This window comes from Squalius cephalus, assembly GCF_949319135.1.
Source record: "Squalius cephalus genome assembly, chromosome: 5".
NCBI lineage: Eukaryota > Metazoa > Chordata > Actinopteri > Cypriniformes > Leuciscidae > Squalius > Squalius cephalus.
Genome location: NC_137126.1, coordinates 33,597,725 through 33,611,856, shown reverse-complemented (window position 1 = coordinate 33,611,856; position 14,132 = coordinate 33,597,725). Strand labels below are relative to the sequence as shown.

The 14,132-nt window shown below is 37.6% G+C and overlaps 1 protein-coding gene across 1 annotated transcript in view; it reads left to right on the top strand.

Annotated features, from left to right (window-relative positions):
- Nucleotides 1-794: 794 nt before the first annotated feature.
- The window catches only part of LOC307159135 (uncharacterized protein), a gene marked incomplete at its 3' end in the record, with an annotated part of 55,130 nt that continues 41,792 nt past the window's right edge, over nucleotides 795-14,132 (top strand). Inside the window, exons 1-2 of the mRNA XM_079872347.1 lie at nucleotides 795-1,058; nucleotides 13,217-13,263. The remainder of the gene's footprint in view (nucleotides 1,059-13,216; nucleotides 13,264-14,132) is intronic.

Genomic DNA, 14,132 nt, shown 5'->3' with positions numbered 1-14,132 from the left:
CTATCGGAAAGGAAGAGTTTAGAGAGACTGAATCCTTTATCAAACCGTTTCAGACACTGAGAAATTAGGTGAACCTGCAATGTATATTATGAGGAATTTAAAGTGTTTTTTGACCTTGAATCCATGTAAACATATTGAAGGAGACCTCCAAAACAAAGTTAGGAACCTTTAAAATAGCATAATAGGGGCACTTTAATGGTAAGTTTTATGCTATTTTCATACTGTTTTATGTCTGTCAATTGCATCTTAATAGAAAACTAACACATAATAGACAAATAAATATATGCAGCAGCTTCATGCTCCATGCACGTTAATTGAAAGCTGTACTGTACCACTTAACTAACACATGTATAGAACTACTAAGTTATTAAAAAGTGTTTTATTTTTTCTTCTTCCCCCATGTCTTTTCTTGCCAATGGCACCAAGTAAGCCGCTACGACTTCCATTGGTCCTTTCTCAAAAACACACAGACACACTGTATGCTTACATAACTTCACACGCTGTGGGGATGCAAACTCAATACAGTGCAAACAGTAAATTTTAATTCTTCCTCTCTCTCTCTCTCACACACACACACACACACACACACACACACACACACACACACACACACACACACACACACACACACACACACACACACACACACACAGCATTTGCAGTGGACTTTGGCCTGTACCAGATGGCTTCTGCTCTGCTACAGGACTGAGTCTCTGAAAGGGGAGGGTAGGAGAGCTGAGCAGAGGAGGGTGGGGGGGTGGAAGAGTATGCAGAAAAGTGGCAGTGGTCTTTTCACTGAGCGTTTGTGTCTGGAGCGTTCACTAGCTTCTACCACTCTCTCTCTCTCTCTCTCTCTCTCTCTCTCTCTCTCTCTCTCTCTCTCGCTCTTTTTGCTCAGGGAAGAGGTTGAAACTGGATTTAACTGACTGAGGAAATAAAGTAAAGTGAAATAGAGGAGCAGAGCAGAAGGTGTGTTGTACATGTTTTTCAGATATCTCTGCATGAATATAAAGAACGGTCCCCACACGGAACGGACGGCTGAAGTTGTGGAGTAGTGGGTAAGTATATTTCTGGAGTCTGGCTGAGTGTCGTGTATGTGTGAGTGAGTGTGTTTGTGAGGTTAGGTTTTGATACCATGAGCATGTTTTTCTCAGTACAGTTTTTCACTTCATGGCAATGGGAGGGTCTAAAGTTAGCACACAGTTTTTCTTCATCTAAACACGTGGCTTTAAATGTCTTAAACGTGATTTAAATGTAACAGTATTTCACTTTGGGAGGCTTATGATCAGTTTAGAAGGGTAAAAAGACTATATTTTTGCAGACAAGATTTGCACGATTTGCACGTACATACTTGATAAAAGTACTGCTGACATTATGTCTACTCTGTGAAATCTGTAAAAGTAAGAAATATTGTGATCCGTGTGCGTGTGTTGTATATGAGTTATGCTATATACTTGACTGAATGTCATATGAATTTGTATGCATGCGTGCATGTGTGTGTCATATACTCATCTGGAGTGTTTGCGTGTGTTATGGATGTGTATTAACCAGATTGTATTATTAACGGAGGGGTTGCTCACTGCTGCAGTGTATGATGGACTCAGCTGCCGTCTTTTTCCTCGTCTGTCTCGTCTGTGTCTCCTTTGTTCAGACGTCCAGACATCTACTGCATCCAGAAATAGAGACTCACTCTCTCTTTCTCTCCCTAGTGTTTTGAGGGGGCACACACAGAGACATAGTTTCAGACGGCATCAAAGCAGTTCCTCACAGCTGTCTGCATATGCCGTCGACTGATTGATAAGCCAAGCGACGCAAGAAAAAGCTCTGATTCTTTCTTATTGCTCCCTAATCCATACAATCGCTCCTCAGTTACTTGCTTAAGGGCTTTGAATTGTTTATGCTTATGCTGCATTAGCAATGTGTGCGCGTGCACACAGCCTGCAAAAGTTGTCGGGTGACTTTTCTGGTTCAGGGGTGGTTGGGTGGTAATCTGCATGAGAGTTTGAAAATATACAGCATGTCCAAAAGGATATCCTGAGGGGAAACCGCCTAAAATAGCCATACTTTTTGAACTTAATTTCAAACTCTTATCGCAAGTTTTGTGCTTATGGAGAACGAAAGAATCTGTGGCAGAGAAACTGGTAAAAGACAGAAAGAAAACAGAGTGAACGAGCAGAAAGGGAGGTAGAGATACAGACTGAGAATGAGGGAGAGAAAAGGGCTTACTAGGAAGAGAGACACATGCGGTCTTTGCATGCCGTGCATTCTTAGTGGCTGACCCCTATGGAAAATAACAACAGGCACATGTGAAGGTCATTCAGTCATCATCCTCCCTTCTGACCACTTGCACACACACACACACATACACACCATTGGTCATATAGTGGACTTTTAACACTTGCTTCATGTCAGCACTTGATAGAACCTCCTAATTCAAGTCTTCATTGCGTTACACTGATAGAGAATGAGAAAAGTGGGACAAAATCAAACAGAGGAGGCACCTGTGATTAAAAAGTGTTTCTTGTTGTGTCTGATTCGGTCTGATCTCATCCCTTTCCTCCTCTTTTTAATCTGATTAGTTCTCAGGTTTTTGCTGAGCTGGCTCATACCGAGGAGCGAGAGGTCACGATGACTCCCATTGTGTTTGTGAAAGGAGACGATGAGGTCATGAGGGACTTTGGTCCTTCACAGGTTAAAGTTCAGATTACGGGCAGGCTCTGTTCTTGGTTGGATGCTGTTTTGAGTGGCTAAACTGAATAAGATGACGACTGGAGAACCCATTAGATTAGATATACTTAAATATGTAAATATACTTATATAATATTTATTTCTTGCCGTTTGTTAGAACGTGAATAAACTAAATGTTCTACGTTTTTCTCTATGAATGGACGATGATGCAAATTTTTTATTTTTGTGAATACTCTACTCCTCTCCTTACTTTGCTCTACTTCTGTCTTCCTGCACTGTTATGCAATGTCTGAAGATTTCACACTCTGCCTTGTAAAAAATAAATTATTTATACCACAGTGATCATATATAATTAATGAGAAACCATCTGCATATATGATCTATATGAACTATTGCTATTTAAAAAGAACCATGTGATCTTCTGCTGAGATGTATGAACTCAGTTATGTCAGTTTCACAATATTGAGAAAACTGAATTCTGATCATGTCATGGCATTTAGTTAAATTATTTTAATTTAACATTTCAGACTCCGTGAGGTGAATTGGAAGCACTGCTGGGTTCACCACAAGATTTCAAAATAGTTGTTGATAGTGTAACTTGACCTCAGCCAATGGCGTCGCTCAGAGCTGCTTTAATCCCTCCCACATGTAAACAATGGCATGTTGCCCAGAGCAACTGCCAAAACCGCCATGCCTCATATGAACTGACCGAAAGTGCCTTTTCCCACCCCTCTCTTTGCTGTATTCTATTACTCTTTTTCTGCTTTCTTTCTGTTGTTAGTTCACAGGAAGAGAAAGAAAAGAGTTGCACCTGTAGTCAGTGTGCTTTTGTTTGGGCACATGTATTCCCAGTTGTATTTGCTTTGATTAAACAACTACTACATTTTATTATTATTATTATTATTATTAGCTCAATTGATTGATGTTATCCCATTTTTAATCCTTTTTTTTTATAGCAGATCAGGGTCTTTCTTAGAATGTTTATTAGTATAAAAGTAAAATTAGGCTATATTATTATCTAGCAAAAAAAAAAAAAAAAAGTATAATTGCTTACAGTATCATAATTACTTTTATCTCATGTGGGCTCATCTTATTTGTTGGGATACAAAGTAGCACTTCACTACTTGTGGTTGCCTTTATGAAGAAGGAAAAAAAACAAGCATCATATTGCTCAATCCAATTAGCAAGTGCTTTGTTTTTTGCTTGCTAAATTCAGAAGAGAAGAATGAGCCGACTGAAGGTTGACTATCAGCACGTGTGAAGTTGACTGTCCTGTGCATTAAATTCAGTTCTCAGCTTATAAATGCAAAGGAGCGTATCATGAGACTGTTTGAGCTAGATGAAGTCTGACAGTCTGTATTTAAATGGAGTGTGTGGCAGCTAGAAGGGCAGCAATGCTGAAAATACATTGAGGACTATATCTGGTTTTCAGTTAGCCATTATGACAGATCCCAGATGTTTTTAGTTTCTATAGAGCTGGTAAGTCCCGCCCCTTCCGCTAACCCCACTGGACCTCTAGGTTGAAAAATCATCAATGCAAGTGAATGGGAGAAAATCATTATTTTCTGGTCCCGTTTGAATTGTGCCATGAATGTGAACATATGTTGTCTGTGAATTTTTTATATAATTTTTCGTGTAAAGAATGCTACAATTTAGCGTGTAGAAGTTTGATACGGTTAGACTTTGTGTGAGAGCACTTTGTGGACTACAACTCTTCGCTGCTTTCGACGCGTTTGAAACGTCACCACCACTCGCACACGGACACTAGCTCACGGATCCCGCTAAACATGGCTGTGTCTTTGGTGCACTTCACCGCCTTCTTTCAGGGAGAGGACAAAATCGTTGAGGTTGGCGAAAACCACGGGTAAGTCAACTTTATGGGGTGACGTCACATAGCCGACATGTAGTCTTTCTCGTTATGTCTTTTCCACAACTGCTAGCCGAAGAATCATACCATATACTGTCAAACTCGTAACATGAAAAATTATATAAAAAATTCACAGACAACATATGTTCACATTCATGGCACAATTCAAACGGGACCAGAAAATAATGATTTTCTCCCAATCACTTGCATTGACGATTTTTCAACCTAGAGGTCCACTTGGGGTTTTACGGATGGGCGGGACTTACCAGCTCTATTGTCAGAAACTTAACAGAGCATACAGCTCAAAAGTTTGGAGTTGGAATGTTTTTTAAGATGTTTTTGAAAGAACTCTCTTATTTGATCAAGTATACAGTAAAAACAGTAATATTTTGAAATTTAAATAACTTCATTTTATTTTATTGTAAAATGTAATTGTCAAAGCTAAATCATTCATTTCAGCATTTAAGCATCATTACTCCAGTCTTTAGTGTCACATGATCCCTCAGAAATCATTCTAATATGCCGATTTGGAGCTCAAGAAACATTTCTTTTTATTGTTAATGTTGAAATCGGTTGTCCTTTTTCAGGATTCTTTGAGTTGAAGTTTAAAAGAATAGCTTTTTTAAAAAAAAAAAAAAAGAAACATGTTTTAGCATTATAAATGTCTTTGCTTTTCTGATCAATTCATCCAAAGTGTTTTCTTTAGGAAAAAAAGAGACATTTTTTACTGACTCCAAACTTTTGAATGGTAGTGTGTCTTACATTAGTACTGTTAATCTAAGATAGTATACTTAACAAAAGTAAAAAAAAACACAACATACCACAATAACAAAATGTAAAATATATTGCTCGAGGAACTCTCCGGAAATCTCTCTCCACACTCAGTTTCATTTGACGCACTAAACAGAAGTAGACTTTGTGACCTCATTATAATTGGCTAAACACAAACATTAATGACGCAAGTAGCTGACAGATGTAAGAGCTGTAAGATCAGGAGGAGAATTTGGAAGAAAACAGGACAGATAAACAGAAAGCGAAACTTTGAATCTGAGACGGTTAGTCGTGTTGTAGATGAAGAAAGAGAGAGTGAGACAGATGCCTTGGGCTAAGTCTGACCCAGCTGTGTAAAAATACCATCTATACGCTCTCAAACACTCTCGTCAACTGAAGATTCTGTTTATCTCCCTGTGCCTCCAACCAAAACAGGGACACAACTCCCCATCCAGAAATAGATCAGACATAGTGTGCTGTAAATTACACTATAGAGTCCTGACAGGGTTCGTATAGGTTTGGTTGCTGTTGGTGTTTTTCTATTTGAATATATGGGTATTGAGAGGAAGGCTGCTTACTACAACTAGATTTTTTCTCTTACTACAACTATTGTAGAGTTTATGGTTGTGAATGGTGCTACAGAGATTAGATCAGAGCATCTACTGTACATGCATCCCAGAATAGTCCAAAGAATGACAGGAAGTGGGTTGCCACAGTTGCAGGGGTCAGGCAGGGTCAACTGCTGTATGTGTGACTGGATGAGACTGGAGTAATAGAATTTGAGCAGCTTATACTGGTACACGCACGTAGCTTCTTGGGGACATTTGACAAATGGTGTGACAAGAACAGTTCTTCACTACACCTTTATTCACAGAGCTCAGGCATATTTATAGATCAATCTATAGTTGTGCATTATAAGCTTTAGTGATGCAAATTCTCACATATGAAAATATGTTCTGACAGTCATGCAAATGAGTATTTTGTATTGTAAAACGTTTCCCTTTGGTTGTCGATGTTGTCTCTTTTTTTTTTCTTTTTTTTTTTTCAATACCCAATGACAGCAATTCAGAGAAACATCAAGAGATTGTTCTTTCATAGCTCAGGAAAACGTTCTGTAATTAGATAAATTGGTACCATATGCGTTATTGGAAAATATTAAATTTATTTAATTTTGATTCATTTTTCATATCATTTTTTGTATGCTCATTTCGCCTATTTTTACATTACAATTAGCATCATCTTACAATCAAAGTTCTTTAATCTTTAAAAACACTATTTTTTACACTTTGCATTATAGTGTTTGTATAATGCCTAAATGAACTTCAAAATGATTGATTGTAGTTTTTAGTGTTTTTTTATTATTTTTTATTCAGACAAATAGAAAATTATTATTTGATCGTATTGACCAAAGTTTTAATGTGTGCTTATGTTTTATTAGTCCTAATGAAATTGGAATAAAGTTTTTTTGGCTTTTAGTATGAAATTTATTTAGGTTATCTATAAGCTAGTGTGCTCCCAAAACAATGACAAAATTATCATTTAGAAGATATAAGCTTTCAAAACTTACAGTCTCTCACTTCCGCCAAAATGGATCAATGATTTTGATGACATCACTCTGCACTCTACTCTCAAATTTTCTGTCCAATCAAATTCTCTCTAGAATTCGAAGCGTCCCGCCCCTTACACTATAAATAGACGCTGAAGGCACTTCAGTGGGCCTTTAAAGCCTCAGTTATTTCTTAGATGTTTCTACTAAAAGATTTTTCCTTAGGAGAAGATAATTGAAATACCTGACTTTTAATATTTTGCTAAATCTTTGCAGTGTGTGAACATTATCTGAAATTTATGAGGATAGAAACAGCAAACTTAAGCAAACAAAACTGCTCTCAATTTTATCTCAATGCTGTCTGGTAGAACAATTTTTCTTATATACGATTCTATATAGATATTAAAGTGATCTAATTTCTTTTTTTCTTTCCTTTTTATGAGAAACACACAGACATTTGGAAATAGCACACTCCCGGTTTTCTTCTAGCTTCCTGCTGCACTGGGAGGTGCCAAAGAACACGTTCCAGTCGTTCTTCTGTGTAGTAAATCCAACCACGGAGAAAAATCACACTCCAGCGTTAATTCATGGATTAATTTCGGTAAATTTAACATCAGAGCACAGCACGTGTTTCAGAAACATCTGTTTATGGCATTCTTGTGCAAGTCTTTTTGTGTTTTTTGTTTTGTTTTTTGGGGTATTTTGTTTTATTGCGACTGAAACAGTCACCTTGTCTTTGTTCACTCTATCCAGCAGAAATGTCTCTTAACACATCGTTAGACTTTCAGCATTTCTTAGCAAAACATGAGAGTGCCTCTCTGTGTACATTACACATGACAGAATGAGACTGTGTATGAAAGTTAGCCAAAGCAGTTGAAGAAAGCTAAGTGACCACTGTGTTTATTATACTGTCATATGTAGAAGTCCAGAGAAGCATGTGGCAAGTCATGTAGCTGTACGCGCACAAAACACACACTGTACTCAGCCGTTAGTCAACATGAAGTGCTGTTCACAACACACTAAATCTATAATGTATGTCATTATAGAAGTAACATGAATTCATGTAGATGTTAACAGTGTGTATTTCTGAGGGAAACATAATATTAATTGAGAAAAAAAAACTGGAGTGGGACTTTTTGTCCATTGGGAATTGATTGGATGATAAAAAGTGTGTTACAGACCTGAATAAACGTTTGCAATACCCAAGCAGCTATTTTTCTGTTTGTTGACAGTATCCATTAGCCTGCAAGGCCTTAGTGACGTGGAGAAAGGGAAAGTTGTTTTAGAAGGAAAAAAGTTACTGTTTTTTAATTTTTTTTTATTTTATTAAATATTACTTAAGCCCTATTCACACTGGATTTTTATTATCTGGGGACCTTGTGTGATTTAGAAATTACCCCCCCACTTCTGAATTTCGTGTTGCGCATTCACATGGGATAAGCGAAGCCTGTGATTTTACTCGAATTTACTGACTTATCTCCCGGATATGACGTCAATATTGCTTGGAAATGTCTTGTCTTTATAGGTTTAGCTGTATGATATATCATAAACAGAATGATGTTCTTTACCGCATGCTGTTATATATGTTATCCATCTCCATCTAATCGTTCTTTTTGTTTTTGCTCTTCTGATGGTTTTCAGCTTTCTCTTTCTGCAAATTGTATAGTTGTATGGTGTATAGCGATATGACCCAGCACCCAAAATATACTATCAAAACACTCCAACGCAGCCTCCATTCTTCATGAAAGATGGATAAAAAAGCGCACAGGAAACAAAAACCTTGAAAAAATTATATACGACCCCGCCAAATCAGAGATGGCGATTCGCACGGGACTAATATTATCACGGGACCTCAGTGTTCGGCGAAATATGGTCATTTGCGGGGGAATTTTTTACTTTACAAATTACAGACATGGCCGATTCGCGCGGGATTAAAGATCACAGACAACCTCCGCAATTATTACAAATGGACAGGTAATACTAATCCAGTGCGAATAGGGTTAAAGACTATTCGTTTTTCTTCTTTCAATAATAACATTCTCTGATAAATCATTCATAATAAGACCAGTAGCATGCATTAAAAAACTATATATAATAGCCTACATTTTGATTGACTTTAGATGCTATTCTGGCCATATTTAGACCTCTCTGGTTGAAGAGACATTTGGAATAGCTGCTTTCTCAAAAGGCTTACTATTTTCAGGTAGAAAATATGACAAAATGTGAGACTGGAAACCCAACTCCCCTTATGACATCAATGTCAATGGTAACTGAGAAGCCAGAATGCCAGTAACTATGAAAGAGCTGTGGGTTCTCTTAAACAGGTAAATGACTGAGGTGTCCATTCTAAAGCCAGAAAGAAAAAGAACCGCTCTGGAATGTAGTTTGACAGGCAACATGTATGTCGATACAGTTTCAGGACATCTGGCCACAGTCCAAACAAGGATTCATTGAGCAACTCTTTGAGGGATATTTTTCTTCATTCCTTTTTTTTTTTTTCACCATTCACTAAACATCTAGAGCCACAGAATGTCTCTTATTTGACCAAAAGATAGTTTAGACTAAGAAGTGTCTAGGACGGTTTCCCTTTAGAACTGTTTCCCTTCAAACCTAGTCCATTTTCAGCATGATCATTGTATGTTTGTAGAATGGACACATGACTTCATCCTAATGGATAGAAATTATGTTTTTACTAGCGCAATAATCAGCAAGGGGTCCATGTTTTCCCTGCATTTGTCTGCCGCTCAGGAAAGGAAGGAGCCAAACACATGCACGTATGTGTGTGTGTGTGCTGGCATTGTCACATGGAGAAGGCATGTGTGTTTCCTCCCAGAGGCCTCCGCTGAGTGTATGTGTACGCATGTATATGAATGAACTTGTTGCACTGCAGCAGTTTCCAGGGTCAGAGGGTGCAGCGTTTTCAGAGCAGCACTGTATGTTTACAGTGCTCACGCACATACATTCAAAGACATACATTAACCTACTCACCTATCCAGAGAGGCCTCAGGGTGGAAACCCAGTTCGTTCTCTCTAAAAACACACATCCGTTTTGTACAATTTGATTCTTTGTGTTGTCCAGTTAAAGAAATATTCCAAGTTAATCTAAATCCAGCATTTGTTGCATAATGTTGATTACCACAAAAAAATGATGTAAACCTTTTTTTTTAAATTACACTTTTGCATTTAGACACTTACAATTGAAGTAAATGGGGTCAATTTTTTTAAGTTTTAAAAGCAAAAAAAAAGTGATGCTTAATTTTATTAAAGCAATTCTTTAGCTAAAACTTGTGTATTATTTGAGCTGTAAAGTGTTTGTTGTGGTGTTTACAGGCCTGTTTATGTTTTTTTTTTTTTTTTTTTTACTTTTTTGATTTTCAAACTGAAATCATGTTAACACGCTTTGTTTCCATCTTGCGATTATGCTATTGAAACAGTATTTAATGTGGAAATACATTTTTGTGGTAATCAACATTATGCCACAAGTTATGTCAATCAAGCTTAATTTGTACGGAATGCAGAATGTTCCTTTAAACCTACCTGTAGCGAGGACTTTCTAAACTATCTAGTAAAGCTAAAAATAGAAGGGATCAATAAAATTCTCTAGTATGTAAATCTGTCAAATGATTTTCAACCTCTTTGAACTGATTTGAAACTAATTGAACTATGTATACTTTTCTGAAAATTCGTGGAGTAAATAATTGACTTTTATAAAAGATAAATTATATGAAAGTCTGAGGCCAAAGAGAAAAAGAAAGGACAACTACAGGGAAAATTGGAGACATGAGAGATAGACATTTAGACGGTAGTGAAATACAGAAACAGTCAGACTGTCAAAGGCTCTATTGTCTTTACTTTGCTCTGGGCTCAAGACATCCGCATAGTTGTACCTCTCCATGGGGCCTTTGCACAGCTGTGTGTGTGTGTGTGTGTGTGTGCACGGGCGTCCTCTTACGCAGTATGGGTTACAGTGTAACTGTCAGTGTTTTCTCTAGGAAGAGTGTTTGTCTTACAGGCCGCTGGAGAGGCCCTTTTGTTTAACTTGGTGAAGAGGATCATCCTCAAAGCAAAGACCTTCAACAATACTGTACGCTTACACTGTAGTTTAGTCAATGTACGTGCTTGTAGAGTATGCATGTGTGTGTGTGTGTTTGAATGTGTCTCTGCAAGTTTGTTTAGTGCCTACGCTCCAAGGAAACAGCAAGCGGTGGCCTTGCTCAGTTATTACATTTATTATCTGTGTTTACATCCAAGTTGTGAAATTAATTTAGGTGAGGAAAAGTAATGTCGCATAAAACGTTTCCAAAGGGAAAAAGTGACATTTCAAACCCCATGCTCGAGAGAACAAAATCATCACTTCTGTGGAAATTGGCTACTTCCTCTCAGATGTTGGCAAACATTTTATGGACTGGCTTTGGCTCCAACATTTCTAAATGACCAGAGAAACATCTTTTCTTTTCGTTCTCAGAGCAAATTATTCAGTTACACAAACTTGTTGAGGCAAAGACACGTGACTTTTGTGATGCTTATCTAGGAATTTATTCGGTAAATGTGTTGTCATCGTGGTCAATATGCATGTGTTCTTACTGAAAAATACTTTAACCACTTGAAGCAAGCATATTTTATGTACGTTTTTTGCATTTTGGTATTTCCAAACGCTATTTTTTTTTTATGTAGTGTCCCTAAATTCACAAATTCATATGAAAACCAGACTGACATATTTTTTTCCCCAGTTTCTTGCCCCAGCGTTTTAAAATTTGCTTATGCTAAATGTGGATCCCATGAAGAGTTTTTCATTGTTTGTTTTTTCCCCAAAAGACAAAAACAGTTAGTCCCCACATTTACAAAAATATATGGAAACATATAAACATATGGATGGTTTTTTTTCTTAAAATTTATGCTAAATGTGGATCCCATGAAGAGTTTTTCATTGTTAGTTGTTTCTCCGGAAAATCTGTCCTATACCTGCTTGTTTTCCTGTAAAGGACTTGATCACACATCAGTATCCACATGCTTGTTTAGTTTCTCACTGTAATAATCACTCTCAGCTCACAGTGTCAAGGGCTACATGATCAATAACGCTGAACCTGAAGACCTCAGATCCGTGGTCATAGTTCAGAATTCTGTGTAAGGGGAGTCTGTGAAACAATAGTGCCCTCTTCTGGGAAGAGAAAAGAGAAAAGGCCAGAATAAGGCCAGCAACAGATCAGAGACACTGCTCTAAGGGGAATAGAAAGCTTTGCAGCAGATGTGCTCTTATAATAGTCCCTATTGGAAGCGAAACACCAAACCAAAATAGTGAAATTCAAACAGGTTAAATCCATCTTCAGAAAAGTAACATGACATTGAGATGAACATACTTGCTTGGCTTGTAGGCAAGTTTTGATTGCCTCTTTTTAATGTCATTGAACTTTTGACTGTTTTAGGAAACAAAAAAACTAAATGTAGCTCATGAATTAGTCACAGCATAGCTGAATGATAGACTAAGACAGACATTCACAGTTTGCACAGTGTCTCACAGTCAAACACACACACACACACTTTACTCATGTGCATTGGTAGAAATGGAGCTGTCTGGTGCCATGGCAACCAATGCGGATATCCACCCCAATTCCCACCCCCTTCTTCATCAGAAAGAGAGAGAGAGCGATACAACGTTAATTAAAATGGAAGCAGGGAATAACCGGAGATCGAGGGGAAAAAAAGAGTAAAGCATAGCTTCTACAAGATAAAAGGTTACACTTTGCCTGCAATGCAAATAAAAAGGAAATGAGACGAATCCTGTATGCGAGAAGTTGAATGAAGTACGTGAAATGAAGTCCAACATAATTAAACGGGTTTTTCACAAATTTGACACAATGGCAAATAATGAAAAACTGCAATTTACCTACGTTATATATTTTTTCTTCCTTTTATATTCTTTCATTTTAATAATGATTGCGTTAGCCACTTTTGCTTTGGCAATAAAAACGTGTAAATATTTGTCATGCAGTGAAGCACAAGGAAAAACTGAAACATTAAGACGCACACACACAGACAGGAAAAGCACCAACATGAGCTAAACAGGGCGCCAGGCCGGGGCATTTGAGGACAACGTGGGAGGGAGGAAAGCAGGGGGGAGGGACTAAGGTAGATTTAGAACAGGAGAGAAGAATAATTCCAGGGTACACAGAGAAATAAATGAAGGGATCGAGATAAAGGGGTAGAGTAAAGATCATGATGTGCCTATACGTCATTGAGTGTCTGTTTCTGAGACACTCCTGAGACATACAGTTTAAAACATTTCTTTAAAGGTTTGACTGTAATTCTTTTACTAAACTGAGTTTTTCTTTGTATGTCCCTTACAGATGAACCTGCAAATTCAACATGGAATTGAATATTTCCCACATAAGAGGTAAGAGCAATGTGAAATGTCCCTTGATATGCATGGTTGCAGTACTGTAGTGAACCTGCAGGTGGCAGACTGTCACACCAGCGTCCTGTTGGAGCTGTCTGTTCAACTGTCTTCGAAACATTACCCAGCAGAACAGTGTTATAAAAAGGGAGTGGTTGGTGATACCGCCCCTCTATAGTCACAATTCATGAGTCAACCAGATATGATCATCATAATTTGGTTAGAAGGACAGCGGTTGTACATGTGTGAGTCCCCTGTGTGCTCCTATAGTTGGAAAGGTATTCCACATACATACTACAATCTCTCTTTTATGTGTACTGTCCAGCTCTTACAGACTATGTGGACAGCACAAACGTGTATTCAGTCGCTGTACATAATTAGCTAAATATTATGGAAGCCTTTTTCCATCTGAGAGTAAAAAATAAAAATGTAATTGTGGGAAAGTTAGATTGTGAGATGTCACAAAATGCATTGTGACAATATATCTTGTAACTGTGACTTTCTTTCTCTCTAAATTTTTATTATCCCACAAAGTTGCAATTGCAAGATGTAAAGTTGAATGACGTCACATAGTGAATCACATTGCGATAAAGGTGCATTAATGAGAAACACAAGATACAGCATGTCGTATTGGGAGATATTAAAGGGTTAGTTCACCCAAAAATGAAAATTCTGTCAGTAATTACTCACCCTCATGTTGTTCCAACCCCGTAAGACCTTCGTTCATCTTCGGAACACAAATTAAGATTTTTTTGATTAAATCTGAGAGCTGGCTCATTCCTCCATAGGCTTCTAAGACATTATAACTTGCTGGCCCAGAAAAGTTATTAAAGACATCGTTAATATAGTCCAAGTGACTACAGTGGCTC